The sequence below is a fragment of the Pseudophryne corroboree genome, chromosome 11 (genome assembly GCF_028390025.1).
Source record: "Pseudophryne corroboree isolate aPseCor3 chromosome 11, aPseCor3.hap2, whole genome shotgun sequence".
Taxonomy (NCBI): domain Eukaryota; kingdom Metazoa; phylum Chordata; class Amphibia; order Anura; family Myobatrachidae; genus Pseudophryne; species Pseudophryne corroboree.
In genome coordinates, this window is record NC_086454.1 from 293,925,592 (window position 1) to 293,951,083 (window position 25,492).

General features: G+C 45.5%; 1 long non-coding RNA gene across 1 annotated transcript in view; it reads right to left on the reverse strand.

The window, feature by feature from the left end:
* Positions 1-10,894: 10,894 nt before the first annotated feature.
* LOC134970184 (uncharacterized) overlaps positions 10,895-25,492 on the reverse strand; it is a 117,691-nt gene continuing 103,093 nt past the window's right edge. The window contains exons 2-3 of the long non-coding RNA XR_010189713.1: positions 19,759-19,922; positions 10,895-11,016 (exon numbers count right to left, since the gene is read on the reverse strand). This is a non-coding gene — a long non-coding RNA (uncharacterized LOC134970184). The remainder of the gene's footprint in view (positions 11,017-19,758; positions 19,923-25,492) is intronic.

Sequence of the window (25,492 nt, forward strand, 5' to 3'; positions counted from 1 at the left end):
CCTTTTGCTATGGTGTTATTTTATTATGACTATTAAAAATGTATTAACTTACTAAAAATATTAAAAAAAATACATGTGAAAAAGGGTAAAAAATTAAAATACCCCTACATCTATCCTGCCTCCAACCACTCCTTCCAGCCGGTCAGTCTCACTCCTTTTTCTATGGTGTTATTCTATTATGAATATTAAAAATGTATTAACTTACTATAAATTCAAAAAAATACATGTGAAATAGGTTAACTTACTAGTACTTACTAAATTACCTACGTACTGCTATGATACAAACTTTCTCTAAATATTAAAATATAAAATATAAAGGGAAAATGTTAAAAAAATATATCTCTAAAAATGCTTTTTAAAAATAAAAATGAACACAAATATATAAAGATTTTTAAACTGTCCCAACTCCAACCCACCCTGTGTGACCACCTAAAATTTAAACCATCCTAAATTAACAACAACAAAAAAACAATCAAAGTAACGAGGGACTTTGAGAAAAACCCAAAGCTCAGTCTTCTGGTCTCCTGTTTCTTTTTCTTCTGCTGGGCTCATCATCTTTTTTCTCTTCCATTTGATGCAGAGTCTTCAAATCTGGTAACCAGCAGTGCTCTGGCCCCAGTTAATGTGTTATAGGCCAGTTGCTTTTGGGAGGCTTCTCCAGCTGGAGCTGACGAATGAGAACCCTCTAAATCATCTTTGCTCCTCAGGTGTTATTGGTTGCTTATGGGCCTCTGCTGTCTCCATTCTCTTTAGGTAGCTTAGAATGAAATCAGAGTGTGGTAACGATTATGGCCCAGGGCTTTATGGGGACAGTGTCAAGGGCTTCTACTGCGACCCAGTTGACTGGCTGGAAGAACGGATTGTGTCGTATGTTACCATTTACTCCTAGTCGTCTGGTGTGATCCTTCTGGAGGAGCTGTTCAATTATCTCTTTTACAGCAGTGCCAAGTGCATGGAGTCTTGTAGGATGGTAATCGAGACTTCTGATGACCATTTGAGTCATTATGACACCAAATGAAAACCAGTTGACACTGACACTGTACTTCTTGCCAGCACGCACCTCAGGAGCAATGTAGCCAGGTGTTCCAGTGAAGCCAGATGCCCTTCTGTCTCCCAAGGATGTTCTTGAGTGTGAGACCAAAGTCAGCAATCTTAATATTACCCATTCTAGCCACCAGGATGTTCTCTGGCTTGAAGTCATGATGGATTATGCCCTTGGAATGGAGGAACTGTACTCCACATACAAGCTCTGCAGAGTAGAACCTGGCACTAGGGATGGGGAGGCAGCCTTCCCTCTTCAGTAGCTCATGGAAATCTCCACTTGCATACTGCATTCCAAGTAGCAGATGCTCTTTGGTCTGTAGGGCAAAGTGTCCATGGATAAGGAAGGCGCTTCCTTGTGCCAATTCTAAGACTCTCCACAAATGCTAGTTCTTCTTTGCCCCTATCTGGATGCATTTTAGTATGAGCCTTTATCATGAGTCCTTACTGTAGACAAATCACATGACCCTATATGGGCACTGCAATTATGTAGTGTTAGGACTGCTGATATCGGAGAAGCCTTGACATGGCCAGCAGCTAAACATGTCTTTGCAAACGCACGTGACCAATTTCTCTGAAATTCTATTACCAGATAGGTTAAGGTATTGTCACAGGTAATTTTTAGTGTGCTGGGGGTATACCAGGGGGGGGGGGGACACCCTCCCCTCTCTGTCTGCTGTTTGCCCCTGGCTAGCAGCTGTCTCTTCTTTATAACTTTCACAGCTAGATAAATCTGCTGCCAGCAGGACCTTACCAAAGGCACCCCAGCCTAACTGATGAAAGAATGTCAGTCTCTGGATGGTGTCGCTGGGACAGGATGATTCAGCACTGCTGGTTCCCCCTCTCTCTGCATCTTCTTAATGTTCTTCTGTCTTCATAATCTTATGTCCGATCATCTCCTCTGAGCTGGATGAGAATGTCATACATCTGTTCTTCCTTCCTTCCTTCCTGGATGCAGATCTTCGGCTCGTCCTCATCAGAGGAGTCAGAAGAGATCCAAATCTTGCCCTCTTGTATATTCTTCATTTTCGACTCCAAAGTCTATGAAATCTTCCCCAATCTGTTCTTCTCTTTCTTGATTGGGACCTTCGCTTATTGCTGCTCAGAGGAGTCGGAAATGCTAAACATCTTCCTGCCGTGGCTGGTTTTGTTCTTCTCCTCTTCTGCACTAGATGATAGCTCCCTCCTCTTCTTCTTCTTCATGGAGATCTTCTCTTCTGAACTGTACCTTCTTCCTTCTTTTCCTCTCATTCTTCATGGGTATCTCCACCTCTTGCGCCTCAGCGCAGCTGGAAACAACCACCTCTTCAATATAGCCTTCTTCATGGCTGCTTCCAAATGTAGCTCTGCCGCCACTCACCAGCTTTCAAAAGTGGCATGCAGCAGTCAGTGGCAGTTACCTGCCCAATGCCCATATCCCTGTGTAGATGTATGCTGGCTGTGTGTGTGTGCATGTGACATTAATTGGGAGGCATGTGTGAAATTAACACTGGATTAAATAGAGGTCTCTTAAATTATGAGGGAGGACGCAATTTTATCAATGCAGATTGATTAGATTAAAATGTATCTATATTAAGGTACATACGGAGTTATTTTTGTCAATTAAAATAATATTTCATATTTGTTAACAGGTTTTTATATAGAGCACACATATTACACACTGCTTTACAGAGAACATTTCATTTACTGACATTAGTCCCTGCCTAAACTAATTTTTTTGTTGTTGCGCTGTGTTGTGTTTGCATAACAATATAATTTTGTTTACAGTCTAAGGGGGAGATGTGCTAAGCAGTGATAAAAGTGGAGAAGTGAGCCAGTAGAGAAGTTGCCCATGGCAACCAATCAGCTGCTCTGTATACTTTTATAGTATGCAAATTATAAATGTAACGTCAATGCTGATTGGTTGCCATGGGCAACTTCTCTACTGGCTCACTTCTCCACTCTTTTCACTGCTTAGTACATGTCCACCTAAATTACAAATATCAGTCTATACCACTGTCCCACTTTCCCCTGCAGTCTCTCTCACTGTATCCATTTACCCTGCAGTCTCTCTCACTGGGGGAGATGTAAGAAGAGGCAGTAAGTGTCACATGCGCTAGCCTACAACCAGCGCTATACGATACAATGAGCTTCAGCATGTATGAAAGCAGATAACATAGATAAGTCACTTTTTTCTATGGCATCTGCAAACATCTAACAATTTCACGGTCTCCATACTATTTTATTGTGACGGAAAATCATTCAGATGTATTAAAAAACGATAAGCACACTTTTGCTGCTTATCATTTTTCATGACAAGAGAAGTGTGCTAGCAGCGAAGCCAGGGGCCACTTACTTGCATTTGCCCCCAGGCTGAAAGTTGCCAGCCAGCCCTTGGTGTCAAGTCTAACTACAGATGGAGCCACGCTAGCCGTGGCTCCGTCTGTGCCTAGGCGTGCCTGCCTGGGTGCGCATAGAACTCGGTGTCTCCGTCTCCGACTGGGCACACATGCCCGTGACGGAAACACACCCCATTCAGTTGAATGGAGAGCATCTCTGTCCGCGCGCCCGGACAAAGACGCTATGAATGGGAGCGTCTCTGTGCACTCCCGGCGTGACTAGGCGGATGGATAGCCTAGTCACGCCAGGAGTGCTTGTTTGCGCTGGAGCCGCCTCAGATGAGCGCAGTTCCATCTGTATAAACTTTCTGCTAGTGGGGGGCTGAGACAGTGGGGTCTATTTACTAAGCCTTGGATGGAGATAAAGTGATTGGAGATAAAGAACAAGCCAATCAGCTCCTTACTGCCATGTCACAGGCTTGGTTTGAAAAATGACAGGAGCTGATTGGCTGGTACTTTATCTCCATCCAACGCTTAGTAAATAGACCCCAGTGTTTGGTAAAATCTCCAATGCAGCCTCCTGATGGGGTCTGTCTTGTAATAGCTCTGAACCTGGTGTAAGTGTGCAGATGATAGTGATGAATGCGTCCCATTGGTCGCAAATGTGAAAAACACACTCATTTATTCAAATATATGAACACAGCAGGAGCAGTGTTTAATATGTCACTTTACAATGCGAGGACCCGTTTTAGGACATAAGACTCATTCATGCACAAAAACCAACATAACACTCTTAAGCGCTAATTGTGTTTAGTGTGACGGACTGCTGTTTCTAACGAGGGAATACCAGAGACCCTCATATACAAATAAAAAGACCAACAAATGATAAAAGAAGCACTGTCTATCAGACATCACCTCATTTAATAAATATACATAATTTTACAGTTCAGAAATACAGTGCCATATTATTAACAGGGCTGCTAGGGAATTCTAGTGGCTCCCACACACATTTGTCAAGACCACCGGACGAATCTCCAGATACACCAATCCGAGAATCGTCGTGCGTGACTACTGGATTACTTTAAACCCGAAACTGCCACCAGCAAGAAGATTTTAAACGCAAGGCCGTCTTCACTTCTTCCTACACACACAATTATTAATACGTCACAAAATGATAGTATGGACCATGAGGCCTTTGGGCATAAGAAGTTAGAACACAGACCAGAACTAAAAATTAGATGTTTAATTTCAAGAATATCTTCAGAGCTTTAGTTACAAAAAAGAGTTACAAAGATTATGAGAAATATTTAAAAGTACACACCGATTAGGATACAATTTCAAATAAACAAAAGAGGATAATAATTTCAGAAAACCTAACTTACTCAGCAGCAGGTAAGCCTTCTGTGTTGAGGGATTTCACAATATAAGATAAATGGTGCATTCTCAGCTCTTGGCTGTTCCCTTAAATTCTTAAAAAACCTACCCTTGATCAACTAACGACCCATCTCTCTCCTCCCTTTGCCTCCAAACTCCTTGAGCGTATTGTCTATAATCGCCTCACTGCCTTTCTTTCCTCTCACTCACTGCTTGACCCATTCCAGTCTGGTTTCCGTTCTCTCCACTCCACTGAAACTGCCCTCACACAAGTATGCAATGACCTCCGTGCAGCCAAATCTAGGGGCCACTACTCTCTGCTTATTCTTCTTGACCTCTCTGCTGCTTTTGACACTGTGGACCACCCTCTCCTTCTGCAAATCCTTCACTCTCTTGGTCTGTATGATACTGCCCTCTCCTGGCTGTCCTCCTACCTCTCATCATTCCTTCTCTGTCTCCTCTGATGACACTACCCCCCCCCTTCCACTAACTGTTGGTGTCCCCCAAGGTGCTGTTCTTGGTCCTATCCTTTTCTCTCTCTATATGTCCTCTTTAGGTGAACTCATTAGTTCTTTCAACTTCCAATATCACCTCTATGCTGATGACACTCAAATCTACCTTTCCTCCCCTGATCTCTCCCTGGCTCTCCTCACTCGTACCTCCAACTGTCTCTCTGCTATCCCCTCCTTGATGTCCCAGCGCTTTCTTAAACTCAACATGTCTAAGACTGAGCTGATCATCTTCCCACCCTCCCGCACAACCTCACCTCCAACAATCTCATTATCCATTGATGGCACGACTATCTCCTCTAGCCCCCAAGTACGCTGTCTTGGCATAATCCTTGACTCCTCCCTCTCCTTCAAACCACACATTGAGCACCTCTCACAATCCTGTCATTTTCATCTCAAAAACATTTCCAGGATCAGATCCTTTCTAACCCAGGATGCTACCAAAACCATTATTCACTCACTGATTATTTCCTGACTGGATTACTGTAATCTCCTCCTAACTGGCCTCCCTGACAATTGCCTCTCTCCACTCCAATCTATCCTCAGTGCTGCAGCCCAGCTCATCTTCCTCACCAAACGCACTACATCCACCTCCCCTTTCCTACAAGCCCTTCACTGGCTTCCCTTCCCTTTCAGAATCCAATTCAAACTTCTCACACTCACTTACAAAGCCCTCACCCACTCCTCTCCCATTTACATCTCTGACCTTATCTCCCTTTACGCTCCCACCCATCCTCTTCGCTCTGCTAATGCACGCCGACTCTCCTGTCTTCTGATTACTTCCTCCCACTCCTATCTCCAAGATTTTTCACGTGCTGCTCCCTTTCTCTGGAATTCTTTACCTCTCCCTCTCAGACTCTCCACCTCCCTACAGAACTTCAAACGGGCTCTTAAGACCCACTTCTTCACCAAACCCAGTCAAAGCTCATCCTAACCCTCTGTCCCACGCTCGCTCTACCCCATCTGTGTCACCCCTGTCTGTCTGCCCCTCCCCTTAAGAATGTAAGCTCTCACAAGTAGGGCCCTCTTCTCTCATGTAATTATCCTTTTCTTACTTTAATAATCCTCAACTGCCCAAATCCTGCAGTTTTTTGGCCACCTTGAAACTTATCTCTGTCGTCTGCTGGTGTAGTTATGCTTAGTTACCCTGTACCTGTCCTATATTGTCTTCAACTGTAAGTCACTGTTTTCCTGTTTTGATTATGTGCATATGTACTCTGTAAGTGGGCGCTGCGGAACCCTTGTGGCGCCATATAAATAAAGGATAATAATAATAATAAATACATAGCTACATTAACAGCATGTGGGTACTGGGGAATACTGTACATGAACTAGGATTTCTGTGTGCTATAATGTAACCTGGTGCAGCGTCAGGCTGGCCCACGTGTGTACAGGGGAAAATTCATGTTAGGCCCCACATCATGAGGGCCCTACCTCATCCTCTAAAGATGAAGCAGGGTCATAGATAAACTTGGGTGCTTGGTTTGTTTCTAGGGAAACTACACCAAGAATAACCCTACTGCCAATCAAAGTGGATGGTCTTGACACACTCCTGCCCCCACCTTTATAAAGAGTCCCTGATCTTTGCATGCCCTAATGGTTGGCCAATTACATCTGCGGTGGCTGCCCATACCCCCTTGGAAGACTGGCTACACCCATTAAGCTTGGGCCTCTACCATTGCATTCCTTGGTGGGCCCTTCGTGCCCAAGTCTGACACTGACTTGGTGCCACTACATTGTGTTTAATACACTTGTTGTGCTGAAGTACAGATTATACTTTTGAATAGCATTGCCAGAATATCTTATTGACAATTCTATAGCAGGGCAGATTAGTTGCCCTGTGGCCCTTACAAACCTTAATCCAGACCTGTATATGTAATATTATCTCCAGTGTATTAAAGTGAATTGCTTCTAAAAAGTGCATAAATAAAATAAAATGTGAATTTTAGTTATGACAATGTATCAGGACCTGGTAAGTCTCGTTCAGTTTATTGCAGGTTTAGCACCACGCTTTAGGAAAGTATAATTAATGTGGACATTTCATCAGCTTAAAAATGGGCTAATTAGGCAAAAACTGTAAAGTATCATAAAACCTGTATTAGAATTGTAAAACTGTATTATTACAATTCCAAAACAGGGTCGGATCTAATTTTTTACTTTCTACCTTTGCACTCAGTCTTGAAAAGTTACAGTACACCAGGGTCATTAAGGGGTGTATTATACAGCACATGGTTGTAATGTCGACGTGAGAATGACGACATGCTAGGCATGTCAAAATGAACATGTAGACATTCATCATGTCAACGCTGATGGAAATGTCTCAAATTATTGGAATGTTAACAACACAATTGTAATGGTCTAGCGGTGACTTACCTGGTACGTTAAGGGGTGGCTCTACCATTAGGCATCTTCAGGCGGCTGCCTAGGGGCGCCGGCCCCTAGAGGGCGCCACTAATTCGTCTGGGAAAAAAACTGAAGGATGTCTCTGTATGCTGCCTCCTCCTTTTACACTGCGCTGCTAGCTGCTGCTGCGGGTCTAGTCAGGAGCAGCCACCGCTATCAGACTGTAACACATAGTGTCTCAGCGCTTCCTCCATGCTGACATGTGTAGCATCAGGTCATGTGAAGGCACATAGGATGTAACTATGGCTACCGAGGGGCGCCTCCACAGCCGCTCTTCATAGCCCTGGTGTACCTCCTCCAGGCCCCTGGGGCTGGATCCAGGCTCTCCCGCAGCAAGCAGCACCTGACTACATGTCTGCACCCAGCAGTATTCCTGTAAGAGGAGCCGTGCCAATACCCAGGGAAAAACAAGGAAACAACTTTAGGTAAGTAATCCAGATAGTACAGATCTTACAGCCCAATAGGTGGTTTGCACTTGTTAAAAGCATAATAGGGAAAACACAGGCACTGGGGCCAGTGGCGTAAGTTCGTCACAGTCACCCGGAGGCAAGATAAATATTGGTGCCCCCCTATTTCCTATATTAAGATAAATATATGTATGTATGTGCGCATGTATGTGTATATATATATATATATATATATACATATATGTGTGTGTGTATGGAGTGTTCTGAAAAAAAAATATATACTGTATTTATACATTTAATTGTCTTTTATTATAACCACACATTTCTTAGCAGTCATACCCAGGATTAGAACCCATGACCTGCTACACTAACAGCAGACACTTTACTGATGAAGCTATTTGCTCCTGTAGAGGAAGAATGAGAATTCTAACTATATGAAGTTACGTGTAATTGTCAGAGAAGTATCTTCATATAGTTAGAATTCTCATATTTCCTATACAGGAGCAAACAGCTTCATCAGTAAGGTGTCTGCTTCCATTGTAATAGGTCGTGGTTTCTAATCCTGGGTGTGACACTTGTAAAATGTGTATATTCAGTATAATAAAGTGGGTGTGATTTGTAAGGTGCAGGGACCAGTGAGGAAGTCGGCCACTGAAAAGACAGCGGCAGCTATCAATTAACCTAATTAAATGGTGTCACAGAATGGGAGGAGAGGTGCCCCCCTTCAGAGCAGGAGCCCGGCGGCAGATGACTCCGTTGCCTCCCAGAGTTCTGCCTCTGACTGGGGCACAATATAGTACATATGGAGGAGGAGGAGGGGGGGGGAGGGGTCAGTAATAAATTTACAGATGGGGATGGAATACAAAAAGGACCATTTTGTAACTTTGTTTACAATACTCTTTTCACTTTAAAAGTCCTTGAGTGTTGTCCCTTTTCACTGTATATGTATAATGATGCAATTCACACCAACAAACCTAGTGGCCACCTACATTTCCCCTTCAAGAGGTGGTGTTGGTGAGGATTGCAGGTTAGAGGGCGCTAGGATGAAGCTTTTCCTAGGGTGTAGAGAGACCTTGCACTGGCCCTGGATACGTTCAGTGGCTCCTGCTGTGTCTTCTGGGTCCTGCAGTGATTCCTGATGACTTCTGGCTGATCCTACATGACTTTGAGCAATTAATATTGATAATCCTAACTCCTAATCCTCCCCCTAGTGCCTAATCCTAACCTCCATTCCTGCAGCCTACCCATAACCCTTTGCTGCAGGTCCTTGTAGAATGTCGACATTTCACATGTTGACATTTGTTAACATACTGACATTCTGCAGATGTCGTCATACATGTCAACATAGATGTGTCAACATTATTACTTCATAACACCATGAAGGATCTCCATGAGGCAGGATGCATATCTGTTGTAACTACAGGCAGGGATGGCTCTTGATCATCAATTCTACTGTTCAGGGATCCTACCCCTTCTGCTCTAGGTCACTACTTGCAGCGGGACCACAATGACCCAACTCAGTGCAAATCGCAAATTTAAAACCCTTCACTTGGGAATGCTGGTCTACTGTATCAGGAGTCCAGGAGATCTTCCCATAATTTGGGAGTCACAGGCATTGGTGGATGGTGCTGTACCAGCTGCCGGCACCAGGAAGTAGGACACTGCTCAGGGTATCCTTAGGACACTCCTGAAGGCTGTATAAGCTGCAGGATGGGTGCCCGGGCTGCCCAATGGATGCTCAGAGCAGCTCAGGGCAACTCTGCAGCAGCGCTACTGGCTGCCATTTCAAGAACTCTGCAAAAAGCCAAATGCAGGTGCCAAGGAGAAGTGATAGTGCTGCCCTCAGGGCCCAGTGCCATATTGAATGGAACCACTTTCACACTCCTAGTGACCACCTTATACCCCTTTCACATCGCACTAAAAACCCGGTATCGACACGGCATATTGCCGTGTCGAAACGGATCCGTGTGCGATGTGAAAGGTCCTTTGGTGAATTAGCGGGTCGTCTGACCCGGTAATTCAACCCGGTAAAAAAGAAGGGTTATTACCGGGTTGATTACCGTGTCAGGCGCAGTGTGAATGGGAGCCGTTCCGATGCGACACGGCTCCCATTCACAGCATAGGCAGAGGCGGCGCAGGAGATGAGCTCATCTCCCGGCGCCGCCTCCACCCCGCCCCTGCTGCTGCTGCGCCCTTTCGCTGCTATGGCAACCGACTCGGTATATTGCCGGGTCGGAAAGCCAGCAACGGAGTGCAAATGCCGGATCCCACCCGGTAAGTAAGTACACGTTTTTCTTACCGGGTAGGATCCGGCATTTGCGATGTGAAAGCAGCATGAGTGACAGGTATGATTCAGCTTGGGTCTACTGTCTACCGAAGGTAACATGATAAGATATCATTGTTCAAATCCCATTGCTTCATGTGAATATGCAATTTATGGTTCCAATTCAGTTCAATATTTGACCAAATATTTTGTATGTACAGTCAATAGGGTAAATTTAATAATGTGAGAGTTCTTTAAAACTGGTGATGTTGCGCATAGCAAGCAATCAGATTCTACTAAACATTTATCTAGCTGTTTCTGGAAGATAATAGATTGAATATGATCACCAGTTCTAAGAAACTACCACCTTAATAAATTTACCCCAATATTTGGTTAAATTGTAAAATATTGAATATACAGTGCTGCCACCTTGTTTTGCGATGTAACCTCTCAATTATCTATAAGCAATAGTAAAGGAGAATGTACAAGTCTAAATACATATGGATAGACGTATGAGTTTGCTCAAAAGATGTTGGTTGTGGTTGCAGAACGCATGCAGTAACATAGTTATTAGCATGATTTAAAAATGTTTATTTCTTTTTTCACAATGGGATTACTCGGAGTTGATATGATGCTGATTGTGCCACTCCCCAAAAACAAACAAAAAATTGAAGCCCGTTGTTCTTTACTAATAACATTTCCTAAAAAGAAAAAGAAAAATCTGTTGTGTTACGTGGTTTTTACGGTGCCAGACAAGTAAATAAATAAATAAATAAATACATAATTACTGTTTATGACCTATCTCGCTGGTGCGAATTTAGATGCATTTTATTAAAACTGAATTAGACCAAAATACATCTGTGGACCTATTCATTTTGCAGGATTACAATTCAGTGTTCTGTTTCTTCCATAAAGCCAAAAATGTCATTAGATTTTTTTTTAATATGATTAAAAATGTTTCAATAAAATAATGATTTAATATAGAATTGATGATGAAAGATGTCATTTAAAAAAAAAAAGCAGTAAATTAAAACCTCATTAATATTTCAGGGAGAATTTTTGGTGATTATATCTGTTTCATCTGCATTTTTGACCTGTGGTTTGAAGTTCACAGCAGGGGAGAGATGGTGGGGTCTGTTCACTACGGAGTAATTACACGTGAATTACTGCACGAGTGTTCAATCAGCCAAAATAATTGTACATAAAGTGAATTACTGTAGCAGAAAATGTAAAAGTGTGACTGAATTTTGTAATTGGTTGTCACCAGTTTATACTCCTCTTGAGTAAAGCTCACACTACACACTCATTACATGTATCCTGAGACACTGATTTACACCTCGCAACATTGGTGGAACAGTGTTTTTTACTTGTTAAATAATTATCTTCTCCTGTCTTATATTTTCTTGGACAAAATAAATGTATCAATTGAAAGGGATCTCAGCTCAATAAAAGATACGGTTATTTATAAGCAAAGTGATGTAGAACGGCTATTTGCTCACTGCTATCCTGGTGTTTGATGATGTGTTCGGTAACGATAGACTGTGTATTGGGTGCTATAGCATGTACATATCTTCTTGATTTATTTAAAAACAATGATTTGTAGATGATATGTGTTCTATTGTATAGGAAGGCTCAGCCCTAAAATACAACTTTTAAATTTAATTGGAGAGAGGGTATTTTCTCCACACAACACAATTATGTCTATAAGATCATGAAAGGGCAACTTGACATAACTAAGAACTGAGTATTTCACAGTCAACTGTATTGAAGGCCATTGATTGCATGTTACCAATGGAGACATCAGCCAAATGGGCTCATCTTGATGTAAGTGTCATCTCCCCCCCCCCCCCCCCCCCCAAAAAAAAAAAAAACCCTCCAATGATTGATACTATTCCAATAAATGTTATTACACATGGATAAGTACCTCTTTTGGTACAGTGGTTAGTATTTTTGGCTACCAGCGCTGAGTAATTGGTTAGATTCAGACCAGAGCACCATCCATGTGGTTTGGTGTGTTAACCGTATGTGTGTGGGGGGGGGGTTGTATTAAAAAAATAATGGCTTTATACTGTTAGTTCCCGATGTAAAGGCCTCTGCCGCCAAGAGGTGTGTGTGTGTGTGTGTGTGTGTCGAGGGGGGGTACCTGGGCCTAGGCTTGCTGGAGGGGTCCGGAAGGGGCCCAGTTCCGCCCGCTCCACCCCCCTTCCTCATGAGTATACTTAAACTTTAACCCAGGAGCTAGGTCCTTCTCAGTTGCAGCTTCGGGAAGATGGTACTGCATAGTGAAGCATAACCTCTGGCTCAGTGCCACAGTGTTTTGCCTTTTAGCGCACATGTGCCATCTTTACTAATATCACTGGGAAGATGGCGCACCGCAATTACTGTTTTTTCTCTAACGTCCTTGAGGATGCTGGGACTCCGTAAGGACCATGGGGAATAGACGGGCTCCGCAGGAGATAGGGCACTTTAAGAAAGCTTTGGATTCTGGGTGTGCACTGGCTCCTCCCTCTATGCCCCTCCTCCAGACCTCAGTTTTACACTGTGCCCAGAGCAAGATGGGTGCACTGCAGAGAGCTCTCCAGAGTTCTCTGCCTGAAAGCATTTTTGTTTGGATTTTTCTTTCTACTTTTTACTACTTTTTCACAGGGAGCACTGCTGGCAACAGGCTCCCTGCATCGAGGGACTGAGGAGAGAGGAGCAGACCTTCTTGTCAAAGATAGGCTCTGCTTCCTCGGCTACTGGACACCATTAGCTCCAGAGGGGGTGAACGCAGGTTCTTACTTGGCGTCCACCCCCGGAGCCGCGCCGCCGTTCTCCTCACAGAGCCAGAAGTACAGAAGTCAGAAGACGTCTCAGGCGGCAGAAGCCTTCAGCTTCACTGAGGTAACGCACAGCACTGCAGCTGTGCGTCATTGCTCCCATACACCTCACACACTCCGGTCACTGTAAGGGTGCAGGGCGGGGGGGGGGGGGGGGGGGGGGCGCCCTGGGCAGCAATATAAGGTGGGCTCTGTACATGTATATAAAAGAGCCCCCGCCATATTTTACTAAGCTTGAGCGGGACAGAAGCCCGCCGCCGAGGGGGCGGGGCTTCTCCCTCAGCACTCACCAGCGCCATTTTCTCTCCACAGCACTGCTGAGAGGAAGCTCCCCGGACTCTCCCCTGCTTACACACGGTGAAAGGGTGCTTAAAAGAGAGGGGGGGGGGGCACATAATTGGCGGTTTACATATTACACCGCGCTGCTGGGGAAAAACATTTTGTGTTGGTCTCCAGGGTTATTGCGCTGGGGTGTGTGCTGGCATACTCTCTCTCTGTCTCTCCAAAGGGCCTTGACAGGGATACTGTCTTCAGAAAAGGGGTTCCCTGTGTGTGTGAAGTGTGTCGGTACGCGTGTGTCGACATGTTTGACGAGGAAGACTCGCTTACTGTGGAGGGGGAGTGTTTGAATGTCAGGTCGCCGTCGGCAACGCCGACACCGGAATGGGTGGATATGCTGAATGTCTTGAATGCAAATGTCAATCTATTGCATAAAAGGTTAGACAAGGCAGAAGCTAGGGATCAGTCAGGTACCCAGTCCATGCCTGTCCCTGTGGCGCCAGGCCCGTCAGGGTCTCAGAAGCGCACCATATCCCAGATCGATGACACAGATACCGACACAGATTCTGACTCTAGTGTCGACTATGAAGATGCAAAATTACAGCCGAAGGTGGCAAAAGGTATTCGGTACATGATTATGGCCATTAAAGAGGTTTTGCATATTACTGAGGAACCCCCTGTCCCTGACACGACACGAGGGTACACATGTATAAAGAGAAAAAGCCTGAAGTCACTTTTCCATCATCATTTGAATTAAGTGAATTGTGCGAAAAGGCTTGGGACTCTCCAGATAGGAGACCACAAGTTCCCAAAAGGATTCTTATGGCGTATCCTTTTCCACAAACTGATAGGATACGCTGGGAATCTTCACCAAAGGTGGACAAGGCGCTGACACGCTTGTCCAAAAAGGTGGCACTACCTTCTCAGGATACGGCTTCCCTCAAGGAACCGGCTGATCGCAGGCAGGAAATTACCTTGAACCACATTTACACTCACTCCGGTACTATTGCTAGACCGGCTATGGCGTCGGCCTGGGTTTGTAGTGCGGTTGTGGCATGGGCAGATTCCTTATCTGCGGAGATTGACACCTTAGATAGGGATGCCATTCAAATGACCATAGAGCATATCAGAGATGCTGCCTTGTATATGAGAGATGCTCAGAGAGACATTTGTTTATTAAGCTTCAGAATAAATGCTATGTCTATTTCTGCTAGGCGACTCCTGTGGACTCGGCAGTGGACGGGAGATGCCGATTCTAAGCGGCACATGGAGTCCTTGCCGTACAAGGGGGAGGAGTTGTTTGGAGACGGTCTCTCGGACCTTGTCTCTACGGCTACGGCTGGTAAGTCAAATTTCTTACCTTATGTCCCCCCGCAGCATACTAAGAAGGCACCTCATTATCAAATGCAGTCCTTTCGTTCCAATAAAAACAAGAAGGTGCGGGGATCGTCCTTTGTTACCAGAGGAAAAGGCAGGGGAAAGAAGCTGCACACAGCTAGATCCCAAGAGCAGAAGTCCTCCCCTGCGTCTGCAAAGTCCACCGCATGACGCTGGGGCTTCCCGGGGGGAAGCAGATCTGGTGGGGGCTCGTCTTCGGTTTTTCAGCCACGTCTAGGTTCAATCGCAGGTGGATCCCTGGGCAGTAGAGATTTTTGCTCAGGGATACAGGCTAGAATTCGAAGACTTGCCTCCTCGCCGGTTTTTCAAATCGGCTCTGCCGACTTCCCCATCAGAGAGGGAGTCAGTGTTGACAGCCATCCAAAAATTGTATGTTCAACAGGTGATTGTCACAGTTCCTCATCTCCAGCAGGGAGAGGGATATTATTCAACCCTGTTTGTGGTCTCGAAACCGGACGGTTCAGTCAGGCCCATTTTAAACCTGAAATCTCTGAACTTGTACTTGAAAAGGTTCAAGTTCAAAATGGAATCACTCCGGGTGGTCATCGCCAGCCTGGAGGGGGGGGGGGGGATTGGATGGTGTCTCTGGACATGAAGGATGCATACCTTCATGTTCCAGTACCCCCCCCCCCCCCCCATCAGGCGTTCCTGAGATTTGCAGTGCAGGACTGTCACTACCAATTTCAGACGTTGCCGTTTGGGCTTTCCACGGCCCCGAGGGTTTTCACCAAGGTAATGGCGGAAATGATGGTGCTCCTGCGCAGGCAGGGAGTCACAATTATCCCATACTTGGACGATCTTCTAATAAAGGCGAGATCTCGGGAGAAGTTGCTGGACAGCGTGTCTCTGTCCATGAAGACGTTGCAGCTACACGGCTGGATTCTCAATATACCGAAGTCCCAGCTAGTTCCTACTACGCGTCTGACCTTTCTGGGCCTGATCCTAGACACAGACCAGAAAAAGGTTTTTCTTCCAATCGAAAAGGTTCAGGAACTCATGACCATGGTCAGGAACCTATTGGGGAAGATGGTGGCTTCATACGAGGCCATCCCTTTCGGCAGATTCCATGCAAGGACTTTTCAATGGGACCTCTTGGACAAGTGGTCCGGGTCCCATTTACAAATGCATCAAAGGATCACCCTGTCTCCCAGGACCAAGGTATCTCTCCTGTGGTGGCTGAACAGTGCTCACCTTCTAGAGGGTCGCAGGTTCGGCATTCAGGACTGGGTCCTGGTGACCCCGGACGCAAGCCTCCGAGGCTGGGGAGCAGTGGCACTGGGAAGAAATTTCCAAGGTCTCTGGTCAAGCCTGGAGACTTGTCTCCACATCAATGTCCTGGAGTTGAGGGCCATATACAACGCCCTGCGTCAAGCGGAGAACTTACTTCGGAGAAGACCGGTTCTGATTCAGTCAGACAATGTCACGGCAGTGGCTCATATAAACCGCCAAGCGGAACAAGGAGCAGAGTGGCCATGGCAGAAGCGACCAGGATTCTACGGAAGGCCATGTAAGCGCGCTGTCAGCGGTGTTCATCCCGGGGGTGGACAACTGGGAGGCGGACTTCCTCAGCAGGCACGACCTGCATCCGGGGGAGTGGGGACTTCATCAAGAAGTCTTTGCACAGGTCGCGGATCGGTGGGGCCTGCCTTAAATAGACATGATGGCGTCCCGTCTCAACAAAAAGCTAAAGCGGTAATGCGCCAGGTCAAGGGACCCTCAGGCGGTAGCGGTAGACGCTCCGGTGACACCTTGGGTGTTCAGATCGGTCTATGTGTTTCCTCCTCTTCCTCTCATACCCAAGGTGTTGAGAATTGTAAGAATAAGCAGGGTCAGAACAATCCTCATTGTTCCAGATTGGCCACGGAGGACTTGGTATCCGGAACTGCAAGAGTTGCTCACAGAAGATCCGTGGCCTCTTCCTCTAAGACAGGACCTGCTGTAGCAGGGGCCCTGTCTGTTCCAAGACTTACCGCGGCTGCGTTTGACGGCATGGCGGTTGAACGCCGGTTCCTAGCGGAAAAAGGAATTCCGGAGGAAGTCATTCCTACCCTGATCAAGGCTAGGAAAGACGTGACGTTGAAACATTATCACTGTATATGGCGGAAATATGTTTCTTGGTGTGAGGCCAGAGCTGCTCCTACGGAGGAGTTCCATTTGGGCCGTCTACTTCACTTCCTTCAAACAGGAGTGACCTTGGGCCTAAAATTAGGGTCCATAAAGGTCCAGATTTCGGCCTTATCCATTTTCTTTCAAAGAGAATTAGCCTATCTTCCTGAGGTACAGACTTTTGTGAAGGGGGTGCTGCATATTCAGCCTCCCTTTGTGCCTCCGGTGGCGCCTTGGGATCTTAACGTGGTGTTACTTTTCCTCAAGTCACCTTGGTTTGAACCACTTAAAACTGTGGAGTTGAAATACCTCACGTGGAAAGTGGTCATGTTGTTGGCGTTAGCTTCGGCGAGACGTGTTTCAGAATTGGCGGCTTTATCGCATACAAGCCCATACTTGGTTTTTCACGTGGATAGGGCAGAGTTGAGGACTCGTCCTCACTTTCTGCCAAAAGTGGTCTCATCTTTTCATGTGAACCAACCTATTGTCGTGCCTGTGGCTACAAGGGACTTGGAGGATTCCGAGTCCCTGGATGTAGTCAGGGCTTTGAAGATCTATGTGACCAGAACGGCTAGGATCAGGAAGACTGAAGCTTTGTATGTTCTGTATGCGGCCAACAAGGTTGGCGCCCCTGCTTCAAAGCAGAATATTGCTCGCTGGATCTGTAACACGATTCAGCAGGCGCATTCTACGGCAGGATTGCCGTTACCGAAATCGGTTAAGGCCCACTCCACTAGGAAAGTGGGCTCTTCTTGGGCGGCTGCCCGAGGGGTCTCGGCATTACAGTTGTGCCGAGCAGCTACTTGGTCGGGGACAAACACCTTTGCAAAGTTCTATAAGTTTGATACCCTGGCTGAGGAGGAGCTCCTGTTTGCTCAATCGGTGCTGCAGAGTCATCCGCACTCTCCCGCCCGTTTGGGAGCTTTGGTATAATCCCCATGGTCCTTACGGAGTCCCAGCATCCTCAAGGACGTTAGAGAAAATAAGATTTTACTTACCGGTAAATCTATTTCTCGTAGTCCGTAGAGGATGCTGGGCGCCCGTCCCAAGTGCGGACTTCTTCTGCATGACTTGTATATAGTTATTGCTTACATAAGGGTTATGTTATAGTTTTCGGTGATACCGTGGCTATGTTGTTGTTCATACTGTTAACTGGGTAAGTTTATCTTAAGTTATACGGTGTGATTGGTGTGGCTGGTATGAATCTCGCCCTTAGATTTACAAAAATCCTTCCTCGTACTGTCCATCTTCTCTGGGCACAGTTTCCCTAACTGAGGTCTGGAGGAGGGGCATAGAGGGAGGAGCCAGTGCACACCCAGAATCCAAAGCTTTCTTAAAGTGCCCTATCTCCTGCGGAGCCCATCTATTCCCCATGGTCCTTACGGAGTCCCAGCATCCTCTACGGACTATGAGAAATAGATTTACCGGTAAGTAAAATCTTATTTTAATATATATATTTTTTACAAGGAAAATGGGCATGCCCCTATTTAGCCCACGCCCCAATGCATTACCGGGGTCCAGTGCTGCTCTCTATGGCCCTGGTGAAGGCTTCCATACTCACTGCAAAGTTCTGCATATGATTTGTGCTATATAAGTAACCAATTATAACAGTGACCCGCAGAGCCGTAACTAGGTGTGGGCAGACGGTGCTTTGCCCACAGCGCATTTGCCCTGTGGGTGCACACCATCCGCATCCACCTCGACTGGCTGCCTTGATTCTGTATGTGCAGGACAGCTGTAGCGCTGTCCGTTCCATACATTACAGGAGACAGCGCAGCACCAGCGCCTCTCCCCAGTGTGTTCACCCCTCCCTCATGCTCGTGAAGGGCAGAGGAGGAGAACGGAAGAGGATGATATTGACGCTGGGCAGGAGCTGGCCACGGGTGAGGAGACCAGCGGGGATGGGGGCGGAGATGAGCGGGAGGAGCATACACAGTAGCCGGCGAGTGAGCAGTGGGGCAGGCAGGCTACATACTTGCACGCATATGAAATCCCAATGCCCGCCGGTTTAAATAATCCAAGGCCCACCCCCCCTCTAACCCTGTCACTTTAGTCTGTCCACTGGTGACGCTGCGCCAGCCCGTCCCACCCTGTCTCTTTCCACCTGCACTGCCGCCGTCACCGAGGAGCCCAGCAGTTTTGTGTGTGCTGTGGCCAGCCTACTGCCAGGCACAAGGTAGTGTGTGTGACAGACAGACTGCAGCAGCCCCCTTCAGCCCTAACGTTATGCTCAGGCTCAGCTCTCCCTACAGACAGACACCCTCGCTCTGGTGAGTCCCTCCAGGGTCCTGTCATTGGCATCCTTATCGCTGTTTCTACGTCCAGTATATATATATATATATATATATATATATACTGTGTATATATATATATATATATATATATATATATATACTGTATATAAAGCTTAGTAGAAGTGCGGCACTCAAAGACATTTTTCTTCAAAAAAAGACTCACAGAAACCCAGGTCAGTAGTTTCAACGTTTCAATCCGCACAGGATTTTTGAAACCTGGGTGTCTGTGAGTCTTTTTTTGAAGAAAAATGTCTTTGAGTGCCGCACTTCTGCTAAGCTTTATTCATTCACTGTGAGGGCACCAAGACTGGCTATATGTATTAGGTGGAGTGCCGGGTTTTATGTGGTTTACTTTATATACTGTATATATATATATATATATATATATATATATAAAGCAGCAGAATGGCGGCACTCAGAGTCTTCTTACTCACGTAGATAGCTGAAAAACTTTTATTAAGGCATCAACGTTTCGGGTAAGCACCCGTCGTCAGGATAGCATAACAATAATTACCACATCTTACCACATTTATATACCTAGGCATACCTCATTAGACCTCCTGACCGGTTCCAGCTGGGCGCCGCAGTATCAGATGCCGGCCTCCGTGTGAGTGTACAGCGTGAACGCTGCTCCATCACGCTCTGTGACGTCATCAGTGTGCGTCCACCCAGTCCGTCCGGCCCGGCGTCATCGGGTTATCACCATGGTAACTGAATACATAAACAAACATAGAAACAAAGTAAGACAAGTAACATTAATGATTAAAAACACAAATAAAAATATGTTACAAGCAGTAACCAAGAGTGATGATGAGCTACTTCATTGCTTTGATGAGGATATTAAGTATCGTTACCACTGAACATAAATGCTCTACGTAGTGCTTAATGTAATTTAGTGTGACCCACTCATTTAATGGGGGAATTATTCAGCATTATATCTAAACTTAATGGTAACGAAAATAAATAATCAAAGAATCCTTAGGATGGATAAACGACTGCTGGGTTACATGAAACACTTTAGGCCTAGGGTGTCATTGAGTCCCCTAGGGGCTATAGTATCCAATTGGAAAATCCATCTGCTTTCCAATTGGAGTAGCGCTTTTCCTCGGTTGCCACCCCTAATGGTGGCTGGTACATGATCAATCAATTTTGATCGCAGACTGACTATACTATGTTTAGCCTGTGCGAAATGTCGCGCTACAGGTTGGTCACTGTCTCCTGACTGAATGGCTGCCCCGATGGCGGATCTGTGTCCTGCCATCCGTTCCCTAAACTGTCGTTCGGTTTTGCCGATGTAACTCAGTCCACAAGGACAAGTTAAGATATATATGACAAATTTAGTAGTGCACGTCAGTGCATGTCTGATTGTATATTTTTTTCCCGAGTGAGGATGGTTGAACGTACTACCTGGAATTAGGGACCTGCAGGTGGTACACCCTAGGCAGCGATAACATCCTGCCCTCTGTGTCAAAAAATGTGCTTGTGTTTTCTTCTTTAAAGTGGTGACATCTCTTTTAACTAAGCGGTCACCCAAATTACGGCCCCTAGTATAACAAGAAAGAAGGCGTGAATCTTTAAGTGAGATCAGGTTTTTATCCGTGTTGATTATGGGCCAGAACTTTTTAGCTACTTTGTTAGTGAGTTGGCTTCTGGTATTGTATCTATTTACCCAGGGCACAAAAGGAGTTCCTGACGATGTTTCTCTAGTAGTACTAAGTACTACATCCCTAGGGGTAGCTAATACTTTGTCCCTGGTTTTCTCCAATTCTATGCGGGGGTACCCTCTCTCAGCAAATTTATCCACCATCTCAGACATGGCTTTTACTGTTTCCACTGGGTCACTGGTAATTCTTCTCACTCGCAGCATCTGCGAGTAAGGGAGATCTTTTCGAAGTGCTTGTGGGTGAAAGCTGTCATGTTTGAGAATGGTATTCCTGTCAGTTTCCTTCACGTACATTGCTGTAGTTATTCTCCCAGATTGGAGTGAAATCTTAACATCAAGGAAATTAATGGCTATTGGTGAAATATTGTATGTAAATTGGACTGCATGTCCTGTCCTGTTATGGGTAGTTAATAAGGTAATTAACGATGATTCATCTCCCACCCAGATTAGCAGGAGGTCATCGATAAACCTTACATAAAGTGGCAGGTAGATCATAACATCAGGTTTAGACAATAGTAGCTGTTTTTCAACCATAATCATAAAGGCGTTGGCGTACGATGGGGCCACATTCGACCCCATCGCACACCCCGCCAGTTGTACATAAAAATGTGCATCATACATGAAATAATTTCTAGTAAGAACTAGATTAAGGAGTTGTAGAAATAAATGTACCGGGGGCCCTTTGTAATGTGGATTGTCGGTAATCAACAATTCCACTGCTCTTAACCCGTCAGTATGAGGAATACATGTATACAGACTATTGACGTCTGCACTACATAATAGTGTGCCTGGGGGGAGTGGTCCCAAGCTCTGGATTTTTAACAATAAATCTGTCGTATCTTTAAGGTAAGTGCTTGAGTTCTGAACACATGGATTTAATAGTGAATCTAAATACACGGATATTGGTTGGTAGAGAGAGCCCCGGGCAGATATGATAGGTCTGCCCGGGGGCTTCTTCAACCCTTTGTGTATTTTAGGTACTGTGTAATAAATAGGTACCACTGGGAATTCTACTGTGAGTGCTTTGGCTACTTCAGGAATAATATGTAATTGTGTGACCGCTGTTGATAGAATTGAATCTATTTCTAATTTATAACTCATCGTTGGGTCACTAGATAATAACTCATAAGTGTTAGTATCAGATAGTTGTCGTAGACATTCAGCATCGTATATATATAAATATTAGTGATGAGTGGGAAACCAAACCCCCCCGAACTTCACCCATTTTACACGGGTCCGAGGCATACTCGGATTCTCCCGTATGGCTCGGTTAACCCGAGCGCGCCCGAACGTCATCATCCCGCTGTCGGATTCTCGCGAGATTCGGATTCTATATAAGCAGCCGCGCGTCGCCGCCATTTTCACTCGTGCATTGGAAATGTTAGGGAGAGGACGTGGCTGGCGTCCTCTCTGTTTATTAATAATATTTGTGCTTATTGCTTAATTGTGGGGACTGGGGAGCAGCTGTATTATATAGGAGGAGTACAGTGCAGAGTTTTGCTGACAGTGACCACCAGTATACGTTGTCTGCCTGAAAAACACTCCATATCTGTGCTCAGTGTGCTGCATATATCTGTGCTCACACTGCTTTATTGTGGGCACTGGGGACCACCAGTATATTATATAGGAGGAGTACAGTGCAGAGTTTTGCTGACCAGTGACCACCAATATACGTTGTCTGCCTGAAAAACACTCCATATCTGTGCTCAGTGTGCTGCATATATCTGTGCTCACACTGCTTAATTGTGGGGACTGGGGACCAGCTGTATTATATAGGAGGAGTACAGTGCAGAGTTTTGCTGACAGTGACCACCAGTATACGTTGTCTGCCTGAAAAACACTCCATATCTGTGCTCAGTGTGCTGCATATATCTGTGCTCACACTGCTTTATTGTGGGCACTGAGGACCACCAGTATATTATATAGGAGGAGTACAGTGCAGAGTTTTGCTGACCAGTGACCACCAGTATACGTTGTCTGCCTGAAAAACACTCCATATCTGTGCTCAGTGTGCTGCATATATCTGTGCTCACACTGCTTAATTGTGGGCACTGCGGACCACCAGTATATTATATAGGAGGAGTACAATGCAGAGTTTTGCTGACAGTGACCACCAGTATATGTTGTCTGCCTGAAAAACACTCCATATCTGTGCTCAGTGTGCTGCATATATCTGTGCTCACACTGCTTAATTGTGGGCACTGGGGACCACCAGTATATTATATAGGAGGAGTACAGTGCAGAGTTTTGCTGACCAGTGACCACCAGTATACGTTGTCTGCCTGAAAAACACTCCATATCTGTGCTCAGTGTGCTGCATATATCTGTGCTCACACTGCTTAATTGTGGAGACTGGGGAGCAGCTGTATTATATAGGAGTACAGTGCAGAGTTTTGCTGACAGTGACCACCAGTATACGTTGTCTGCCTGAAAAACACTCCATATCTGTGCTCAGTGTGCTGCATATATCTGTGCTCACACTGCTTTATTGTGGGCACTGGGGACCACCAGTATATTATATAGGAGGAGTACAGTGCAGAGTTTTGCTGACCAGTGACCACCAGTATACGTTGTCTGCCTGAAAAACACTCCATATCTGTGCTCAGTGTGCTGCATATATCTGTGCTCACACTGCTTAATTGTGGTGACTGGGGAGCAGCTGTATTATATAGGAGGAGTACAGTGCAGAGTTTCGCTGACAGTGACCACCAGTATACGTTGTCTGCCTGAAAAACACTCCATATCTGTGCTCAGTGTGCTGCATATATCTGTGCTCACACTGCTTAATTGTGGGGACTGGGGACCAGCTGTATTATATAGGAGGAGTACAGTGCAGAGTTTTGCTGACAGTGACCACCAGTATACGTTGTCTGCCTGAAAAACACTCCATATCTGTGCTCAGTGTGCTGCATATATCTGTGCTCACACTGCTTTATTGTGGGGACTGGGGACCACCAGTATATTATATAGGAGGAGTACAGTGCAGAGTTTTGCTGACAGTGACCACCAGTATATATAGCAGTACGGTACGGAAGGCCACTGCTCTATCTACCTCTGTGTCGTCAAGTATACTATCCATCCATACCTGTGGTGCATTTCAGTTGTGCGCAGTATATATAGTAGTAGGCCATGGCTATTGATACTGGCATATAATTCCACACATTAAAAAATGGAGAACAAAAATGTGGAGGTTAAAATAGGGAAAGATCAAGATCCACTTCCACCTCGTGCTGAAGCTGCTGCCACTAGCCATGGCCGAGACGATGAAATGCCATCAACGTCGTCTGCCAAGGCCGATGCCCAATGTCATAGTAGAGAGCATGTAAAATCCAAAAAACAAAAGTTCAGTAAAATGACCCAAAAATCAAAATTGAAAGCGTCTGATGAGAAGCGTAAACTTGCCAATATGCCATTTACGGCACGGAGTGGCAAGGAACGGCTGAGGCCCTGGCCTATGTTCATGGCTAGTGGTTCAGATTCACATGAGGATGGAAGCACTCATTATCTCGCTAGAAAACTGCAGTGCCACTCCTAGATGGGCCAGGTGTTTGTGTCGGCCACTTGGGTCGCTTAGCTTAGTCACACAGCGACCTTGGTGCGCCTCTTTTTTTCTTTGCATCATGTGCTGTTTGGGGACAATTTTTTTGAAGTGCCATCCTGCCTGACACTGCAGTTCCACTCCTAGATGGGACAGGTGTTTGTGTCGGCCACTTGTGTCGCTTAGCTTAGTCACACAGCGACCTTGGTGCGCCTCTTTTTTTCTTTGCATCATGTGCTGTTTGGGGTCAATTTTTTGGAAGTGCCTTCCTGCCTGACACTGCAGTGCCACTCCTAGATGGGCCAGGTGTTTGTGTCGGCCACTTGTGTCGCTTAGCTTAGTCACACAGCGACCTTGGTGCGCCTCTTTTTTTCTTTGCGTCATGTGCTGTTTGGGGACAATTTTTTTGAAGTGCCATCCTGTCTGACACTGCAGTGCCACTCCTAGATGGGCCAGGTGTTTGTGTCGGCCACTTGTGTCGCTTAGCTTAGTCACACAGCGACCTTGGTGCGCCTCTTTTTTTCTTTGCATCATGTGCTGTTTGGGGACAATTTTTTTGAAGTGCCATCCTGCCTGACACTGCAGTGCCACTCCTAGATGGGCCAGGTGTTTGTGTCGGCCACTTTTGTCGCTTAGCTTAGCCATCCAGCGACCTCAGTGCAAATTTTAGGACTAAAAATAATATTGTGAGGTGTTCAGAATAGACTGAAAATGAGTGGAAATTATGGTTATTGAGGTTAATAATACTATGGGATCAAAATGACCCCCAAATTCTATGATTTAAGCTGTTTTTGAGGGTTTTTTGTAAAAAAAAACACCCGAATCCAAAACACACCCGGATCCAACAAACAATTTTCAGGGAGGTTTTGCCAAAACGCGTCCGAATCCAAAACACGGCCGCGGAACCAAATCCAAAGCCAAAACACAAAACCCGAAAAATTTCCGGTGCACATCACTAATAAATATATATATATATATATACTGTATATATATAGAGACAGAGAGAGAGATTACGAATAAGAACACACTGTATGCTCTTTTGAATGCAATAAACGCGCGTATTAACGTACGTTTTGGATC